The sequence below is a fragment of the Tachyglossus aculeatus genome, chromosome 21, assembly GCF_015852505.1.
Source record: "Tachyglossus aculeatus isolate mTacAcu1 chromosome 21, mTacAcu1.pri, whole genome shotgun sequence".
In the NCBI taxonomy this organism is placed as follows: Eukaryota; Metazoa; Chordata; class Mammalia; order Monotremata; family Tachyglossidae; genus Tachyglossus; species Tachyglossus aculeatus.
The window spans coordinates 30,895,240-30,910,968 of NC_052086.1; the positions used below are offsets into that span (position 1 = coordinate 30,895,240).

The window sequence follows — 15,729 nt, forward strand, 5'->3', positions numbered from 1 at the left end:
ACCTCACAGGCTGACAGTTCAGCCTGCCATATTCCTGATGCAATCAAGGAGAGCTCTTTCAGTGACTTCCCTTCACTCCACTGAGATTTGACTCTCCCTCATTGACCCATTTCTCGACTGTGAGCCCGTTGTCGGGTAGGGACCGTCTCTATATGTTGTCGACTTGTACTTCCCAAGCGCTTAGTACAGTACTGTGCACACAGTAAGCGCTCAATAAATATGATTGAATGAATGAATGACCCCCGGGACTCATCTCTCCCTTCTCCCATCCATACTTCACTCTGAGGCCTAGATCACTTTCTAAAGGGTCTTGCGAACATCTTCCCACTCCTTAAAAAACACCTAATTTGTCCATTCCTCTGTGCATCAATCGAAAAATCCTCATGGCTGTATCCTCTCCCTGGCATTTATCCTCACTATTCTCCCACTACACCCCAGCTCACGATTTGTTCTTCTACGGCTAAACCATTTCTTGTGCTTTGTTCTCCTCTCTCCAACTGCCATGCTCTCCTGGAATTCCCTCTCCTTTCAAATGCAACAAACCCTCTTCAAAGTCCTTCTGAAAGCACACTTCCTCCAGGAGGCCTTCCTGACTAACTTCTAATGTCCCAACTCCCATGTCAGCACTTTTGTACCACCTAATCACTTAAGTACTCACAAAGACTGGAAGAATTTATGTATGTATCATATATTCTGTCACTTTCTACTATCTCTAATATACTGTAGTGTCTATTCATCATAGTAGAACTTAGAGTACTCAAGAGCAGGAATCATATCTACTAGAGAAGCAGCATGACTCAGTGGAAAGAGCTCGGGCTTTGGAGTCTGAGGTCATGGGTTCAGATCCCAGCTCCGCCAATTGTCAGCTGTGTGACTTTGGGCAGGTCACTTAACTTCTCTGGGCCTCAGTTACCTCATCTGTAAAATGGGGATTAAGACTGTGAGCCCCCCGTGGGACAACCTGATCACCTTGTAACCTCCCCAGAGCTTAGAACAGTGCTTTGAACATAGTAAGTGCTTAATAAATACCATCATTACTAATTTTACTGAGCTCTCCCAAGTGCTTCTTGCAATGTCCTATACACAGTGTGTACTCAAGAAATGCTACTGATGGACTGACCTGTCATGGAGAAGAACCTAAAAGCATCTAGAAATCAGTTTCCCAGAAAATACTTGTTTCCAAAATATACTTGTTCTCTGCTTGAAAAGGCCTCTCCTCACAGCTTCTCCAAAGTCCATCCACCCCTCCTTCAAAGCCTAGAGAGAAACTTTGGTTCAGCTGAATTTTCACAAAATGTTGCCTACGATGTCACTGTGCTATGCTGTATTCCAGCCTACTGCAAGCAGAGTCCCATGCATCTCAGAGTACAGCATTGTTCAGTGCTGTTCTAAAGAAATTCCACCTTTGACTCCATGGCACCCTCCAGTAATCACATCACCACCCTCCTACCCCCCTCCTACCATTCCTACCATTCCAAACTCCTCCAGCAAATTGTTTACACCCATTACCTCCACTTTTCTTCTTGATGCCTTGCAATCTGGCTTCGACCCTTTTACTTCACAGAAACTGCCCTCTCTAAGGTCATCAATTACCTCTTTCTAGTCAAATCCAATGGCCTCTACTCAATAATAATTATAATAATGATAATGATGGTATTTGTTAAGCACTTGCTATGTGCCAAGCACTGTTCTAAGCGCAGGGATAAATACAAAGTTATCAGGTTGTCCCATGCGGGGCTCACAGTCTTCATCCCCTTTTTACAGATGAGGTAACTGGGGCACAGAGAAGTTAAGTGACTTGCCCAAAGTCACACAGCAGACAAGTGGTGGAGTCGGGATTAGAACCCAAGACCTCTGACTCCCAAGCCTTTTCTCTTTCCACTAAGCCACGCTGCTTCTCTTCTCTACTCCATCCTAATCTTCCTCGACCTCTCGGCTGCCTTCAACACTGTGGACAACCTCCTTCTCCTGGATACGTTATCCATCATCAACATCAATCAATCAATCAATCAACAAACATCAATCAAATACGATTGATGATGATGATACGTTATACAACTTTGGCTTCATTGACATTGTCTTCTTCTAGGTCTACTCCCATTTCTTTGGTTGCTCTCATTCTCAATATCTTTCATGAGCTTCTCCTCTGCCTCCCCCTCACATCTGTGAGAGTCCCTCAAGGTTCAGTTCTGGATCCCCTTCTGTTCTCCACCTCCACCCACTCCCTCAGAGAACTCTTTGGCTTTCATATCTCCAGCTATCATCACTCTGAAGATGATTCCCAAATCTACCCAATGCATCCCTTTTCCCCTCTAATCAGATCCTGGAAAAGCACAAACTACATATAGAATCAATTCTAGTCTGAAGTATTGAATAATATGAAAAGCCCCAATCTTTCTTTTTCCCTAAAAACTCAGTTTTCCTCCTGCCTTCAGTACATTTGTTTTTGGGTGTTCTGCTGACACCTCAAACTTAAGACTCTCAAAACAGAATTTCCCTTTGTCCCACTCAACTGATGTCTCCCACTGACTTTCCCATCACTGTAGACAACACTACTATCTTTTTATTTAACACTCCCATAACCTTGGCATTATTCTCAACTCCTCTCTCTCATTCAACCCACATATTCAGTCTGCCACAAAATCTTGTCAATTCTTCCTTCATAACAGCCTAGAATTCATCCCTTTCTCCTAATCCAAACTGCTTCACATTGATCCAAGCATTTAACCTATTCTGCCTTTACTACTGTATCAACCTCCCCATCTATCTCCCTGCCTTCAGTCTCTCCCTGTTCCAATACCTTACTAAAATCTCATCTCTAAGAGGCCCTCCCTAACACCTCATTACCTCAACTATTTGTGCCCATCTTTATTAATAACAATAATAATAATAATAATGGCATTTATTAAGTGCTTACTATGTGCAAGGCACTGTTCTAAGCGCTGGGGAGGTTACAAGGTGATCAGGTTGTCCCACAGGGGGCTCACAGTCTCAATCCCCATTTTACAGATGAGGGAACTGAGGCACAGAGAAGTGAAGTGACTTGCCCAAAGTCACACAGCTGACAAGTGGCAGAGCCGGGATTCAAACCCATGACCTCTGACTCCAAAGCCCGTGCTCTTAATAATAATAATAATAATGGCATTTATTAAGTGCTTACTGTGTGCAAAGCATTGTTCTAAGCACTAAGCTCTTTCCACTGAGCCACGCTGCTTTTTGAGTCTGTAACCCTTAAACACTTTGAGTCTTTCCCCATGCCACATCACCCTTAAGCTCTTGGATAGTCATGCCACCCCAGCTATACGGTCCTTAATGATAGCAACAATAATAACGATATTAATTATTATTATATTTGTTAAGAACTTACTATGTGCCCAAGCACTGTAGTAAGTGCTGGGGTGGATATGAGATAATCAGGTCCCACATAGGGCTCACAGTCAAAGTAGAAGGGGAAACAAGTACTGAATCCCCATTTTGCAGATGAGGGAACTGAGGAACAGAAAATTTAAGTGATTTGCCCAAGGTCAAACAGGAGGCAAGTGGCAGAACCCATGTCCTCTGGCTCCCAAGCTGGTGCTCTTTTCCCTAGACCATGTTGCTTCTCTTTGCTTGCATACCCTTATACTTTGCCATTTCCTCTATATGTAGTTTCTTTTAATGTCTTTTTCCCCCACTGGATGGTAAATTCTTTGATACCAACTCTTTTGGATTTTACTCTCCCGAACACTTAGAATAATGCTCTGTCCACAGTAAAAGCTCAATAAATACCATTATGGACAGATTTACTATTCCAGGACAGGGATGACATCATTTTAGTATGGTATATTATCTCTCAGGATACAGCCCACAACTCAGCTCCCAATTGGCTCTCGATGAATACCGCTAATGTTGACTGTATTATGGGCAAAAACAGTAAGGAAAGATTTTGTTCCTTATACTTACGCTAATTAAAAGGGCAGGGATTGTTTTTTAAATAGGGGGCAAAGGACAATAGAGAGCAAATCTGGGATTCTGTAACAGGAATTTACAAATTGATATCCTTGTGCTTGACAGTGCCTAAGAGAAACTTTAGTACAGGAGGCTGGGGCTCATTAGGCGGTAACTAATTCTAGTAAGACTTGGAGATTCCTGAAGAGGAGCCGAAATTGCCAGACACGCATTTTATTTAAACATAAATATGGAATACTAACTGATTGAGAAGGAGCCAATTCTTTGGGTAAATGCTGTTTGTCTGGTCACTTAAGGACAATGGGCAGGGAGAAGTTGTAATCAGTCAAGGTCTTTTAAGGCCTTGAAAAAGCTAATCTCCCATATTTAAACATTCCTAACAAAAAGTGAAAAAGGCAAAGCTTGTTTTGAAGGTTCCCCGGTGGACAGCAAAACTGTCATACCAGGAGGAGAGAGTAACAGGGCAGGATATCTTCCCACATGCCAAGCTGTTTCATAACCCGATGTTAAAAGACCGTTCTACCGTAAACACAAAATGAAATTTTCTTTCTCCATGAAAAATTCAATTCACAACTTTTCATAAGTCCTGTCTGAAGCTCTGCCCCAATTCCAAAAGCTCACAACCCCATCACAAGGCCACTGTGCAATGAAATTGAAGAAAATCTCTCTGACGCTAACATAGTTGAATATGGGATAAGAAAAAAAAAAACTGTCTGTATTCTGATGATGCTAATTCTTCAAATTCACCACCAATTAAGAAAGATGAGTTAAATCTACAGTTCTATAATCCCCAGCAAGGGTCAATATGGTTGACATACTTTATATCTATATATCCTTGGATATTTTAATTGATTTTTTGTGTGTCCCACGGCAAAAGTACATACTGGCCTTCCACTTCAGACAGATTGGATTAACCAACTAAAAACTGTGTTCATTAACAGTAACATAATATATATATTCAGTGAAAAGTTACCTCTACCACCTGATTGCCAACATTTAGATAAAAATCCCTCCATTATGGTAACATTAGACTCTTTTACATAAAGGACAGAAAACTGTCTTCAATTTCAAAGAAAAACTTGCCTTTAAAATTATTTCTGCAATTCACGTGGTATTGCTCTGCCCTTCACTTTTAATCAAATACAATACATGTTTTACAAAGGGAAAAAGCAAACAAAAGAGCATTTGTGAAATATACCAATATATACAATTTTCCCCATTACATAAAATGTTATCTCCCACCAAAACACTTTAATAAATTTAAACTAGAGAACTCTGGAATTCTCAATAGATACCATCAGGGACAACTGATGAAATTAGTGCTCTTCTCCAACTTAGTTTCTCTCAAATGCTCCTTTTCCCCCCTAGTCAGATCCTGGAAAAGCACAAACTACATATAGAATCAATTCTAGTCTGAAATATTGAGTAATACGAAAATACCTACATTGCCATATGTAGCAACCTTCCGGCCTTAAGCTTCGGGAGTTTTGGTAGTCTACTCACCAATCTCAGTTGTAAAATATTATGCTTCTCAATAGTTTGTGACTTGCTGATACTAATGATAATAATAATATATGTTTAATGCTTACAACATGCAAAGCACTGTGCTAAGCGCTGGGGAAGATATAATCGGATCAGATACAGCCTCAGTACCACATGGGCCTCAGGTGGTTAATCTCCATTTGGCAGATGAGGAAACTGAGGTACAGAAAGGTTAAGTGACGTGCGTAAGGTCTCACAACAAGCAAGTGGCAAAGTTGAAATTAGAACCCAGGTCTCAAGTCCCTGTTCAAATCTCTTTCCATTAGGCCAAGCTGCTTCTTCGTATTCCCAGTCGGGAAAAATATACTTAATTTACTCCCTCTTTCTGGAACAAATCTTTACAAACCAGGCAGCAGTCACTGTCAACAGTTACAAATCCAACTCTCCTCAAAACTGGCACACTCATTACAGGCCTCCACACCGTCATGTGGTATTTTCAATTTTCCAGCGTCTTCCATAATCCCTAGCAGAGTTTGAATTTTCATTTCAGGATTTCAAAATTTTAGAAAATTCTTACTTATGCTTTCCTAATGCCCGGAACGGGGAATTGTTCCTGTATGTTTTCAGGACTCCATTTCAAAATGCATACCAGTTTGTTTCATGCTCAAAATAATACTCTGTTCATGAGTGGAGAAACCCTTTTTTAAACCTCTGGAATACCTTAAAGTTCAACTCAGATTAAAAGAAATCTTCATCTCTGTAATAATAGCTCAGAGGCCCTTTGGTGCCTTCTCTATCTAAATGTCATGGCATAGAAATTGGATCCACCTTTAAGAAGCCGAGGGAGGATCTACACACCTTTGAAGTTTTTGACTGGAATCTTTTGTTTAAATGAATAAGCTGCCTTGAAAAATCAAGTGAACAAGTCCTTAATAATGTCCTTATTTAGTAGCTGTTAGTTAGTATTTCATTTATCTCCTCTGGATTGTTTGTAAAGTGAATGACAACCATTTCCCAGAAGGTTAAGCCTAGACTTGGGTGACCTTAGGAAAAAGTCATGATTTTTTGTTGGAAAACAGGGAAGTCTTTGGACAGACAAATTCAAAGGAATAAAATGCCCTAAAGCATAGAACTGAAATTGTTTAACATCTTAATGGGCTTCACTGAAAAGCTGATTGTTGATAGTTTGAGATTAAAAAAGGAGGCTTAAATTGGACATAAGAGCTTTGTTTCTCACTGCTAATTTATCCCGCAAGACTTAAGTTTCATTTGAGATACAATGTGGCCTAGTCATTAAGAGCGCAGGTCTGGGAATCAGATGGACCTGAGTTCTAATCTTCACTCCACCACTTCTCTGCTGACTGTACACTCATTGTGGGCAGGAAATGTGTCTGTTTACTGTTGCATTCCTCCGAGTGCTTAGTACAGGTCTCTGCATGCAGTAAGCGCTCAATAAATATAACTGACTGACTGAATGACCTTGGAAAAGTCATTCAGCATCTCCGTGCTTCATTTATCTCATCTGTGAATTGGGGACTAATATTGTGAGTCCCAGGTGGTTCATGGCCTGTGTCCAGACCTTAATACAGTGTCTGGCACATAGTCAGGACCTATAAACCACACAAAAACATCTCATTTTTGACTAGAGAATGTACCCCAGGCTTACTGGGTGTCACAACATAAAATCAAAAAAAGGTCAAAAATTCTGAAAAGCCCTTGGAGAAGTTTTTAAACTTAATTGACATGCTGCATGGAAGTCCTACATGGTCAAATGAAGTCACTATTAGAATGCATGAAAAAGTCAAAACATGTACTTTTAAACATAGTTTCTTTGGAACAAAAGCAGTAGGATTATTCTTTCTGCACAGCAGGATTCTAAATGAAGCCACTTTGGATGATGCCTCTATACTACACTAAGAATCATTTATTTTTCTTAACTGCTGCTCTACAGGGACATTGAGACAAATACTTTCAGCTACAACATCCCTTCCAGCTAAGGGCTGCCTTGAAGAATGTAGTAACAAAGAAGAATTTGGGGGAAAGGTGAGGATTAAAAGTCCAGAGATTCTGTTGATACCACCCAGTTGAAAATATTGATGCAATTAAGAAAAATCAAAGTTTGCATCTAAGTTACCTAAGGAATGATGGATGGATGAAATGATTCAAAATCACTTACTTTGATGATTTTCTGGTTTGCGTGAGTACTTTTAATGCTTGTGGGCACTTTTGTGATAAATACTATCTGTACTGGTTAGAGGAAATGAATTCAAATACAACTCATGGAAAACCCAGGCAAGAAAGGACCCAGCCCCTCTAAAAACATGATGAATTTGTAAGTATAGTCTTTCCCAATGTTGTGCTACTAAGTCTACTAGGTTCATTCTTTCATAAACCCCAAAGCAAATTATAGAATTTTACTAGAGAGACAGAGGCAGAGTTATAAGATCCAAAACAAAACAAAGAAACACCAGATGATATAAATAATGCAATAAAAGAGATTAATTTGGATTTCCTAACAGTGGTCAACACTGGCTCTCCACAAAAACAGACCCTGTGACACATTTGACCTCATATGTATTTCACCAAGTCCTAGCCTAACAAGATGCCATATGGCTGCAGAAGATTATTGATGCCTGTTGACTTGTTTTGATGTCTGTCTCTCCCCCTTCTAGACTGTGAGCCCATTGTGGGCAGGGATTGTCTCTGTTACTGAATTGTACTTTCCAAGTGCTTAGTAGAGTGCTCTGCACACAGTAAGTGCTCAATAAATATGATTGAATGAATTAGTCGATTCTGCTCCATTGCTCTATAGCTGTTGCATTTGTGGTTGCCTCCCGAGTTTCCATGACCATGACTGACACTTCTGGGCCACAGAACATGGCTGAAAATGGGGGCAAGAAGCTTGGAGATGAAAATATAAAACTGGACATAAAGGTGCCCAGTGCTGTATCTATTCTGGACTGGGGCATGTCAGATGGAAACCAAACTCCCTGGCATAAAAATGAGTAACTGGCCAGCCCAGTGCTTAACAAATAAGCTCTAAAAACAGTCAAGGAGTACTCTTCTCTAAAAAGAGAAGTAATGGAGACGAGACCAAGGACTGGCTCAAAGAGAGCCCAAGGGGAAAGAAAAGTCACTGGAGTCCAGGACAGGGCAAATACCTAATGATAATTAGAAATTTTGGGGAAAAGTTTCAAAATGCTTGACTTTCTTTCTGAAGAACATAAAACTAAATCAACCCTAGCAAAAGTATGTGAATATATCACCCTTTGTAAATGACAAAGCGATCTTTGGCTTTCATAAAACCGTGCGCCAGGCAAGGAACAAACAAATTGCCTAAAGAATTATTGCAGTGATGAAGTCGTATATATGTATGGACTATACACCTCTTTCTTTCTTGTAATTTTGCATTTAGCCATTTACATTAAGATAAAGGGTAGCACATGTTATTCAAGATGCGACATTACGCATTCCATTAGGAATTTCTGCTGCCGCATGCACTTTTGGTAATTCCACTGAATGAAGCGTTTTATCTTTCCTCTAGGCAATATATACAGTCAGTTAGTAGGGCTCGGTGAAATCACAAGCCACAACAACTAGCATTAGCGATGATCTACAGCGTGGCACTACACTTATGAAGCATTTAGATGAACACCGGCAAGCAGCGTAATATAATTATTGTTGCTATTAGATTGTTATCTCTACTGCGGCCCTCTATTTTAGGATTATAGTACTCTGGAGATCCCATCAAAAATAATGGCAATCGCAACAAGTAAGGGAGTAAGGCAATAACTCACTGAAGTTGTACACCAAAAGTAGATGTTAAATAATTTAATTCAAAACTTTATACCATTTTGAAAAGAGGAAATATTAAATACTAAACATATGGATATAATAAAGCATAAGTAACACTAGGGTAAATTAAAGCAAAAGTTGTATTTTTTCCACTTTGAAACAGACTATTTCATAATGGGCTTGGATGAGTGTCAGATAAGCAAAACAAGTCAATCTGGGGCACAATTTTGCAGAAAACTGGGCTTATAATTCTCCTTCAGCAGTTATGCCTTCCTGAGGTATCTCTACCACCTTTTCCATCCATATTTCTGCCATGGATTCCGTACAAAGCTTCAAATTTCAACTTAGACAAAACATATGTGGGAATATATTTTTTTTCACCCCAGTTGTGTTCATTCATTCATTCAATCGTATTTATTGAGCATTTACTGTGTGCAGAGCACTGTACTAAGAGCTTGGGAAGTACAAATTGGCAACATATAGAGATGGTCCCTACCCAACAACGGGCTCACTGTCTAGAAGTTGTGTTGCATTCACACTTAAAAGCAGCTGGGCCCAACCAAACCTGGAATTACGAGCCCAACATTTTGGAACCTGGATTCATTTAGGGCATGAAACATGGCATCAGTGCTCTGCACACAGTAAGTGCTCAATAAATATGATTGAATGAATGGCATCCCTAATATTCCATCTGGTCATCCATACTCGAGCAATAGCTAATGGATGAAATTTCTGATCATTTTAAAAACTTTTTTTTTCCTTCTACCTTAATGGAGCTTTCTAAAAGATCTTTTTCAATTTTCCTTTTTTTTTTCCTCTTCAAGATTCTCATATGTGTGTATCACCCCCACCAGTTTTCTTGGCAAATCAGCTGTATTGCCACAGGGGTCTTTATAGTGTCAGAATGCAAAGACTGCCATCACAGGGTACCAAGGAAACAAGATGGGCTTCTAGAGAAGTGAACATCTAAAAAAAATCCGACTGTGACATCTGCTTTGTTTTCCCCCTTTGGCCAGAGAAGAAGACATCACTTAACAAGCAAATAGAAATCCGAACTGCAGACAATTTGGAGCCGATATGTTTGGTTATTTTAGTGCTTCTTCAGTTTAAGGGTTTCTAAATCAATCTTGGCTAATGGAAGAACATCTCGTTTCTATAAAACTTTACTGAAGCTCCTGGGGAGAAAGATTCTAGGATAAATTCCAGAAGAGGTTCCTGGGGCCATGTGGTGTGAGGGTTAACCAGATGCTGGTATTAAGCACATTAAATTACCACAGAAGTTAGAGGAAGGATGATAATGGCAACAAGTTCATTATTTCTGTTTTACAATAGTTGCTGGTAATATTCATTCAAAAACACCCTGCTGGCTGTGATAATATTTATATGTTAATCCTGTTATGATAAGCTTTTAGCACCCAAACCTCACAAAACTGAGTGATATATTTCAAATGTAGATAAAGTAATCTTACAGACATTGCAGTTTAATTTGTTGCTGATACAAATGCCTCCTTAATCCGTGAAATTACACCTGTCACAGTAACTTAACTTTATTAACTCTACTTCCTGATCCATGTTAAACTATCAGAAATAGAAAAGAAATGAATCTCAAGTTAATTAACATTGCCACCTTTACATTCATATAATCAAATTCTATTTTTTAAAATAATTAAACATTATGCAAATAGAATAGGGAGAATTTTTACACTGAGATTTCACTTCCGAAGCCTAAAATTTATGAACAGATGTCGTATCTCGCATAATTATTGCCATTAAGAAAACAAAGATACAGAGGAATAATTTCCTCCAAAGAAGTTGGTGTTGAAGTGCTTGATCTTATTCCCTAATGAAAATAGGCTGAAGTAGAAATCACCCCAAATCAGAGTGAAATGGAAATGAATGCTGACAGCAAACAGTGCCAATGCCTTTCTATTTTTAAGTATCGTATTTCCATTTTGACATTGATATGGTATAATTCTAAGATTTTTTCCCAAAGAAAAACTTTTGTCGTGTTAATGTAGGAATTAGGGCCAAAGAGTGGAAATAATTTTTGAAGAGAAAAGGAAACACAAATCTTCTGAAAGGGAAGTAGGAAATTGAGGTCAGTCTTCTCAGGCTTACTGAGAACAGGGAATCATTCCTTTTTTTTTTTAATTTTCAAAAGTGAGCAAAGAATCATGACAGTAGGGCTTTTAAAGCAATAACATGATTGTCCATACAGGAATTTACTCCATTAAAGAGAAATACTGACAAGAAGTAAAATGAACCAAGTGGCAAGAGACAAATCTTAGCAGCAGAAAAAATGTAGGTCTGGGAAAGTTCCAAAGATATAGAGCCAAAATTGAATTCAAATACTTGTCAAAACTCATGGGAAACACCCAAACCTCTCAATCCTCTCAAAAACAAATGGTACCTTAATGGAGGCATGCTACCTTTTTCACTTCCCCTCCCCACCAGAAACAGAGTGAAAATGTTCTTGGACAGGAATTCATTGTAGAAAAAAAAAATCTAACACAAATGTTACTGGATCTTACCTTTACACACATTTAGTTTAACTTTGAAAAGTCAGGGGCAGGAAAGGAGCTCAATAGCATCCTAATTTCCCTGAATTGGGTACTAATATTCTAGTGAGAAATAAAATGGACCTACCACTTCTTCGCCATCTGTATAAAAAAATGCCTCATACTCAGAAAAAGAAACCTATATTTGGAATCACTTTACTGATGCTTATATGCGAATGCTTGTAAATGTGCGTGCATATGTTTGGAAATGTAGTGCACCACATTTAAGCATTTCTAAGATAGTATTTAATGACCTCATAGCAACACTAAATGAATATTTGTGACTGGAGGGCTGCCTCTAAATTAAACTCCCGTAGACGTCATTGACATGGAATATCTTGCAATTGTGGCCTACAGAAAAGAACACAGGCCTGAGAGTCAAAAGTCCTTGGTACCAATCCTTGCTATGTGACCTGGTAAAATCACTTAATTTCTCTGTGTCTCAGCTTCCCCATCTGAAAAATAGGGTTGAAATACCTGTTCTCCATCCCCTTTAAATTGTGAGCACCATATGGGACAGCGAGTCTGACCTGCTTATTTTATACTTTCCCCAGCAGTGCTTAGAATCAATCAATGAAATTTGTTGAGTTTTTACTGTATGCAGAGCTCTGTACTAACCAAACCCTGTTGTCCCCCTGACTTTCCTGTCACTGTGGACGGCACTACCATCCTTCCTGTCTCACAAGCCCACAACCTTGGTGTCATCCTCGACTCCGCTCTCTCATTCAACCCACACATCCAATCTGTCACCAAAACCTGCCAGTCTCACCTCCACAACAGCACCAAGATTCACCCTTTCCTCTCCACCCAAACCGCTACCTTGCTGGTTCAAGCTCTCATCCTATCCCGACTGGATTACTGCATCAGCCTCCTTTCTGAGCTCCCATCCTCCTGTCTCTCCCCACTTCAGTCTATACTTCACTCTGCTGCCTGGATTTTCTTTGTACAGAAACGCTCTGGCCATGTCACTCCCCTCCTCAAAAATCTCCAGTGGTTGCCTATCAACCTTCACATGAAGCTAAAGCTCCTCACTATTGGCTTCAAAACACCCCATCACCTCGCCCCCTCCTACCTCACCTCTCTTCTCTCCTTCTACAGCCCAGCCCGCACACTCTGCTCCTTGCTGCTCACCTCTTCACTGTGCCTTGTTCTCGCCTTTCCCGCCATCGACCCCGGGCCCACGTCCTACCTCTAGCCTGGAATGCCCTCCCTCTTCACATCCGCCAAACTAGCACACTTCCCCCCTTCAAAGCCCTTATGAAAGCTCACTTCCTCCAAGAGGCCTTCCCAGACTAACCCTCCTTTTCCTCTGCCCCTCCCCACCTCCCCATTGCCCCGACTCACTCCCTCAGGCCTACCCCTCTCCTCGCCCCACAGCACTTGAGTATATATGTACATATTTATTATTCTATTTATTTTATTAAGGATGTGCATATATCTATAATTTTATTCATTTATATTGATGCTATGCATTCATTCGTTCAATCGTATTTATTGAGCACTTACTGTGTGCAGAGCACTGTACTAAGCATTTGGGAAGAACAAGTTGGCAACATATAGAGATGGTCCCTACCCAACAGCGGGCTCACAGTCTAGAAGAGGGAGACAGACAACAAAACAAAACATATTAACAAAATAAAATAAATAGAATTTATAAATATATATATGCTATTGATACCTGTTTACTTGTTTTGATGTCTGTCTCCCCACTTCTAGACTGTGAGCCCATTGTTGGGCAGGGATTGTCTCTGTTGCCAAACTGTACTTTCCAAGCGCTTAATACAGTGCTCTGCACACAGTAAGTGCCAAATAAATGACTGACTGAATGAATCAATGAATCAATACTAAGCAATAATAATAATAATAATAATAATAATAATAACTGTGGTATTTGTTATGCGCTTACTATGTGCCAGGCACTGTACTAAGCCCTTGGAAAGTACTATTCAGCGACAAATAGAGAAAATCCCTGCCCAACAATGGGCTCACGGTCTAGAAGGGGGGAAACAGACATCAAAACAAGAAAACAGGCATCAGTAGCATCAATATAAATGAATGGAATTATACATATGTACACATCATTAATAAAATAAATAGAATAATAAATATGTAATAATAATAATAATGATGGTATTTGTTAAGTGCTTACTACATTCCAAGCACTGTTCTAAGTGCTGGGGTAGATACAAGGTAATCAGGTTGTCCCACATGGGGCTCACAGTCTTGATCCCCATTTTACAGATGAGGTAACTGAGACACAGAGAAGTGAAGTGACTTGCCCAAAGTCACATAGTTGATAAGAGGCGGAGCCGGGATTAAAACCCATGACCTCTGACCCCAAGCCCGTGCTCTTTCCATTAAGCCACACTGCTTCTCTTACATATATACACATTCATTCATTCATTCAATAGTATTTATTTAGCAGTTACTGTGTACAGAGCACTGTACTAAGCACTTGGGAAGTACAAGTTGGCAAAATATAGAGACGGTCCCTACCCAACAGCGGGCTCACAGTCTAGAAACACATCCATCCCCTGCGGTGTATTCAAGCAAATTGGTTTGGACATGGCCTTTGTCCCACGTGAGGCTCATAGTCTCAGGTACCATTTTACAGATGAGGTAACTGAGGCTCAGATAAGTGAAGTGACCTGCCCAAGGTCACACAGCAGACAAGTGGCGGAGCTGGGATTAGAGTTATGACCTTCTCACTCCCAGGCTGCTTCTGTAAGTACTTGGAAGAGTGCAATGAACCAAAATTGCCCGCTGTTCGGTAGGGACCGTCTCTATATGTTGCCAACTTGTACTTCCCAAGTGCTTAGTACAGTGCTCTGCACACAGTAAGCGCTCAATAAATACGATTGAATGAATGAATGAATTGGTAGGCAAGTTCCCTGCCCACAAGGAGTTTACTGTCTAGAGGGGAAGACAGTTATAAATAAATTACGGAGAGGCACATAAATGCCATGGGGTGGAAGGTTGGGTGAATAACAAGACCTCAAAGAGTACACACTGAAGTACACAGGTGATGTAGGAAGAAGAGGGAGTTTGGGAAAACAGCAGAAGAAGGCCTAGCTCACAGTAAGCATTAAACAAGTAACACAATTATTCATTATTATCTTGCCTCCTCACTGCATTTTAAGCACTCAATGATAAGGATATTTCCAACAGTCTGTCTTCATAATCTGTGTGCTTGTAAAAAGTAGTTCAGAAGAGGAAGTCCCCTGACAGCTGTTTGGGATGAATGAGCCTTCATGGAGGCTCGAAATGAAGTTGAATCAACACATCATCTCCTACTTAGCCCTAAACACCCCTCAGTGATCGGGAACTACAATAATTAAGTCACTGGTTGAAGCAGCGCTTTACCCAAGAGTCACATCAGGGACACTGGGATAAGAAAACTATCCTCCAAATGTAAATTAAACATGTATAAAGAAACTGCACTCAAAAAAAAAAGTTTCATTTCCTCTAGACCGTAAGCTTGTCATGGGCAGGGAATGTGTCCACCAACTTTCTTATTCTGTACTCTCCCAAGTGCTTAGTACAGTGCTCTGCACACAGTAAGTGCTCAATAAATACAATTAATTGATTGATTGATCCATGGACTGGCTACTTCATTCACACTCAACCACACATTACTTGAAAGGCAAAGGTATGACCTGTTTGGAAATTCATTTTATGTTATCAGTGAGTGTAAAGAATGAAGGGGCTTGGCATAAAAAAGGACAAGGGAGAGCGCAAGGATCCTACTTTTCCCTTTGTAGCCTTTGGTAGAATGAACATTTCACATCTTTCTGATTTCACATACGGCGGTTCAGATGGTCAAGCTTTGATTGCTGGGTACAAAGTAGGTTATTTAAAATCTATAAAACTTCCTGAAATGTGTTTTTAAACATGTTAACAATGAAGAGAGCCATCTTGAGCATATAAAGTCCAATTGTGCTTTCTT

At 40.0% G+C, this 15,729-nt stretch overlaps 1 protein-coding gene across 1 annotated transcript in view; it reads right to left on the reverse strand.

Annotated features, from left to right (window-relative positions):
- LOC119942890 (transmembrane protein 132D-like) overlaps nt 1–15,729 on the reverse strand; it is a 645,325-nt gene that overhangs the window by 351,824 nt on the left and 277,772 nt on the right. The gene's annotated exons all lie outside the window — the stretch shown is intronic.